This window comes from Gadus chalcogrammus, chromosome 12 (genome assembly GCF_026213295.1).
Source record: "Gadus chalcogrammus isolate NIFS_2021 chromosome 12, NIFS_Gcha_1.0, whole genome shotgun sequence".
NCBI classification, from domain to species: Eukaryota; Metazoa; Chordata; class Actinopteri; order Gadiformes; family Gadidae; genus Gadus; species Gadus chalcogrammus.
In genome coordinates, this window is record NC_079423.1 from 9,356,282 (window position 1) to 9,361,281 (window position 5,000).

A 5,000-nucleotide genomic window follows, 5' to 3' on the forward strand; every position below is an offset into this window, starting at 1 on the left:
ACATGGATAAGGATCCTACTGATCAATTACTGCCGTTATATCTACTAATGATTGTTTTTGTAAAAGTGTTAACGTCAGCCAGCAGCTTTCTCACTCCTTATGTGCTACTGTATAAAACCTGTTTTGCCGCCTGCACTAATTGCGTTGCGGCCATACCACCCTGAACAGCCTGATCTCGTCTGATCTCGGAGCTAGCAGGTCCGGCCTGGTTTAGTACTTGGATGGGAGACCGCCTGGGAATACCAGTGCTGTAGCTTTTTCTTTTCAACTCGAGCTCATTGATCCGTGGCCTACGTGTGTACCGTGACCTGATGTTTACTGCCAACCGCTTTGGAGGATTTAAGCAACATACAAAAACTGACAACGTCTCTCAAAACTATTTTTGTGAACATGAGGACAGTATAGTGATACTGCCAGCAGGGAGCACCAGAGAGCTGAAACGACAGTTGTATATTTCTTAAACTTTCACCAACACAAACACGCACGCTCACTTCAGATCATGGGAGGACGTCAAAAAATCACCACCAATTCTCTGACACTTTAACCGTTAACCTTGGTTCAAACATTTAACATCACACGCACACGCAGTGTATTTCAGATAATTAATGAATTCAGATGTCACAATGATCGTTTACATGGATAAGGAGTCCTACTGAATCAATTACTGCCGTTTATATCTAACTAATGATTGTTTTTGTAAAAGTGTAACGTCAAGCCTCAGCAGCTTTCTCACTCCTTATGTGCTACTGTATAAAACCTGGTTTTGCACCTGCACTAATTGCTTACGGCCATACCAACCTGAACACGCCCGATCTCGTCTGATCTCGGAAGCTAAGCAGGGTCGGGCCTGGTTAGTACTTGGATGGGAGACCGCCTGGGAATACCAGGTGCTGTAAGCTTTTTCTTTTTCAACTCGAGCTCATTGACTCCGTGGCCTACCGTGGCGTACCGTGACCTGATGTTTACTGCCAACCGCTTTGGAGGATTTAAGCAACATACAAAAACTGACAACGTCTCTCAAAACTGTTTTTGTGAAACATGAGGACAGTATAGTGATACTGCCAGCAGGGAGCACCAGAGAGCTGAACCGACAGTTGTACATTTCTTAAACTTTCACCAACACAAACACGCACGCTCACTTCAGATCATGGGAGGACGTCAAAAAATCACCACCAATTCTCTGACACTTTAACCTTTAACGTGGTTCAAACATTTAACATCACACGCACACGCAGTGTATTTCAGATAATTAATGAATTCAGATGTCACAATGATCGTTTACATGGATAAGGAGTCCTACTGAATCAATTACTGCCGTTTATATCTAACTAATGATTGTTTTTGTAAAAGTGTAATGTCGAGCCTCAGCAGCCTTCTCACTCCTTATGTGCTACTGTATAAAACCTGGTTTTGCGCCTGCACTAATTCCTTACGGCCATACCACCCTGAACACGCCCGATCTCGTCTGATCTCGGAAGCTAAGCAGGATCGGGCCTGGTTAGTACTTGGATGGGAGACCGCCTGGGAATACCAGGTGCTGTAAGCTTTTTCTTTTTCAACTCGAGCTCATTGCCTCCGTGGCCTACCGTGGCGTACCGTGACCTGATGTTTACTGCCAACCGCTTTGGAGGATTTAAGCAACATACAAAAACTGACAACGTCTCTCAAACTATTTTTGTGAAACATGAGGACAGTATAGTGATACTGCCAGCAGGGAGCACCAGAGAGCTGAACCGACAGTTGTACATTTCTTAAACTTTCACCAACACAAACACGCACGCTCACTTCAGATCATGGAGGACGTCAAAAAATCACCACCCATTCTCTGACACTTTAACCGTTAACCTTGGTTCAAACATTTAACATCACACGCTCACGCAGTGTATTTCAGATAATTAATGAATTCAGATGTCACAATGATCGTTTACATGGATAAGGAGTCCTACTGAATCAATTACAGCCGTTTATATCTAACTAATGATTGTTTTTGTAAAAGTGTAACGTCAAGCCTCAGCAGCTTTCTCACTCCTTATGTGCTACTGTATAAAATCTGGTTTTGCGCCTTCACTAATTGATTGCGGCCATACCAACCTGAACACGCCTGATCTCGTCTGATCTCGGAAGCTAAGCAGGGTCGGGCCTGGTTAGTACTTGGATGGGAGACCGCCTGGGAATACCAGGTGCTGTAAGCTTTTTCTTTTTCAACTCGAGCTCATTGCCTCCGTGGCCTACCGTGGCGTACCGTGACCTGATGTTTACTGCCAACCGCTTTGGAGGATTTAAGCAATATACAAAAACTGACAACGTCTCTCAAAACTATTTTTGTGAAACATGAGGACAGTATAGTGATACTGCCAGCAGGGAGCACCAGAGAGCTGAACCGACAGTTGTACATTTCTTAAACTTTCACCAACACAAACACGCACGCTCACTTCAGATCATGGGAGGACGTGAAAAAATCACCACCCATTCTCTGACACTTTAACCGTTAACCTTGGTTCAAACATTTAACATCACACGCTCACGCAGTGTATTTCAGATAATTAATGAATTCAGATGTCACAATGATCGTTTACATGGATAAGGAGTCCTACTGAATCAATTACTGCCGTTATATCTAACTAATGATTGTTTTTGTAAAAGTGTAATGTCAAGCCTCAGCAGCTTTCTCACTCCTTATGTGCTACTGTATAAAACCTGGTTTTGCGCCTGCACTAATTGCTTGCGGCCATACCACCCTGAACACGCCCGATCTCGTTTGATCTCGGAAGCTAAGCAGGGTCGGGCCTGGTTAGTACTTGGATGGGAGACCGCCTGGGAATACCAGGTGCTGTAAGCTATTTCTTTTTCAACTCGAGCTCATTGCCTCCGTGGCCTACCGTGGCGTACCGTGACCTGATGTTTACTGCCAACCGCTTTGGAGGATTTAAGCAACATACAAAAACTGACAACGTCTCTCAAAACTATTTTTGTGAAACATGAGGACAGTATAGTGATACTGCCAGCAGGGAGCACCAGAGAGCTGAACCGACAGTTGTACATTCCTTAAACTTTCACCAACACAAACACGCACGCTCACTTCAGATCATGGGAGGACGTCAAAAAATCACCACCCATTCTCTGACACTTTAACCGTTAACCTTGGTTCAAACATTTAACATCACACGCTCACGCAGTGTATTTCAGATAATTTATGAATTCAGATGTCACAATGATCGTTTACATGGATAAGGAGTCCTACTGAATCAATTACAGCCGTTTATATCTAACTAATGATTGTTTTTGTAAAAGTGTAACGTCGAGCCTCAGCAGCTTTCTCACTCCTTATGTGCTACTGTATAAAATCTGGTTTTGCGCCTTCACTAATTGCTTGCGGCCATACCAACCTGAACACGCCTGATCTCGTCTGATCTCGGAAGCTAAGCAGGGTCGGGCCTGGTTAGTACTTGGATGGGAGACCGCCTGGGAATACCAGGTGCTGTAAGCTTTTTCTTTTTCAACTCGAGCTCATTGCCTCCGTGGCCTACCGTGGCGTACCGTGACCTGATGTTTACTGCCAACCGCTTTGGAGGATTTAAGCAATATACAAAAACTGACAACGTCTCTCAAAACTATTTTTGTGAAACATGAGGACAGTATAGTGATACTGCCAGCAGGGAGCACCAGAGAGCTGAACCGACAGTTGTACATTTCTTAAACTTTCACCAACACAAACACGCACGCTCACTTCAGATCATGGGAGGACGTGAAAAAATCACCACCCATTCTCTGACACTTTAACCGTTAACCTTGGTTCAAACATTTAACATCACACGCTCACGCAGTGTATTTCAGATAATTAATGAATTCAGATGTCACAATGATCGTTTACATGGATAAGGAGTCCTACTGAATCAATTACTGCCGTTTATATCTAACTAATGATTGTTTTGTAAAGTGTAATGTCAAGCCTCAGCAGCTTTCTCACTCCTTATGTGCTACTGTATAAAACCTGGTTTTGCGCCTGCACTAATTGCTTGCGGCCATACCACCCTGAACACGCCCGATCTCGTTTGATCTCGGAAGCTAAGCAGGGTCGGGCCTGGTTAGTACTTGGATGGGAGACCGCCTGGGAATACCAGGTGCTGTAAGCTATTTCTTTTTCAACTCGAGCTCATTGCCTCCGTGGCCTACCGTGGCGTACCGTGACCTGATGTTTACTGCCAACCGCTTTGGAGGATTTAAGCAACATACAAAAACTGACAACGTCTCTCAAAACTATTTTTGTGAAACATGAGGACAGTATAGTGATACTGCCAGCAGGGAGCACCAGAGAGCTGAACCGACAGTTGTACATTTCTTAAACTTTCACCAACACAAACACGCACGCTCACTTCAGATCATGGGAGGACGTCAAAAAATCACCACCCATTCTCTGACACTTTAACCGTTAACCTTGGTTCAAACATTTAACATCACACGCTCACGCAGTGTATTTCAGATAATTTATGAATTCAGATGTCACAATGATCGTTTACATGGATAAGGAGTCCTACTGAATCAATTACAGCCGTTTATATCTAACTAATGATTGTTTTTGTAAAAGTGTAACGTCAAGCCTCAGCAGCTTTCTCACTCCTTATGTGCTACTGTATAAAATCTGGTTTTGCGCCTGCACTAATTGCTTGCGGCCATACCAACCTGAACACGCCTGATCTCGTCTGATCTCGGAAGCTAAGCAGGGTCGGGCATGGTTAGTTCTTGGATGGGAGACCGCCTGGGAATACCAGGTGCTGTAAGCTTTTTCTTTTTCAACTCGAGCTCATTGCCTCCGTGGCCTACCGTGGCGTACCGTGACCTGATGTTTACTGCCAACCGCTTTGGAGGATTTAAGCAATATACAAAAACTGACAACGTCTCTCAAAACTATTTTTATGAAACATGAGGACAGTATAGTGATACTGCCAGCAGGGAGCACCAGAGAGCTGAACCGACAGTTGTACATTTCTTAAACTTTCACC

The 5,000-nt window shown here is 44.2% G+C and overlaps 7 non-coding genes across 7 annotated transcripts; all 7 read left to right on the top strand.

Annotated features, from left to right (window-relative positions):
- The first annotated feature begins 780 nt into the window (after positions 1 to 780).
- LOC130400447 (5S ribosomal RNA) lies at positions 781 to 899 on the top strand. The gene has a single exon (XR_008902930.1). It is a non-coding gene; the product is annotated as a 5S ribosomal RNA (ribosomal RNA).
- A 528-nt stretch (positions 900 to 1,427) lies between these two features.
- On the top strand, positions 1,428 to 1,546 carry LOC130394268 (5S ribosomal RNA). Its single transcript, XR_008897443.1, has one exon. It is a non-coding gene; the product is annotated as a 5S ribosomal RNA (ribosomal RNA).
- A 527-nt stretch (positions 1,547 to 2,073) lies between these two features.
- On the top strand, positions 2,074 to 2,192 carry LOC130395120 (5S ribosomal RNA). The gene has a single exon (XR_008898213.1). It is a non-coding gene; the product is annotated as a 5S ribosomal RNA (ribosomal RNA).
- A 528-nt stretch (positions 2,193 to 2,720) lies between these two features.
- On the top strand, positions 2,721 to 2,839 carry LOC130400057 (5S ribosomal RNA). The gene has a single exon (XR_008902541.1). It is a non-coding gene; the product is annotated as a 5S ribosomal RNA (ribosomal RNA).
- A 529-nt stretch (positions 2,840 to 3,368) lies between these two features.
- Positions 3,369 to 3,487, top strand: LOC130394414 (5S ribosomal RNA). The gene has a single exon (XR_008897576.1). It is a non-coding gene; the product is annotated as a 5S ribosomal RNA (ribosomal RNA).
- Positions 3,488 to 4,014: 527 nt separating this feature from the next.
- Positions 4,015 to 4,133, top strand: LOC130400059 (5S ribosomal RNA). Its single transcript, XR_008902543.1, has one exon. It is a non-coding gene; the product is annotated as a 5S ribosomal RNA (ribosomal RNA).
- A 529-nt stretch (positions 4,134 to 4,662) lies between these two features.
- LOC130395830 (5S ribosomal RNA) lies at positions 4,663 to 4,781 on the top strand. The gene has a single exon (XR_008898838.1). It is a non-coding gene; the product is annotated as a 5S ribosomal RNA (ribosomal RNA).
- Positions 4,782 to 5,000: the final 219 nt, after the last annotated feature.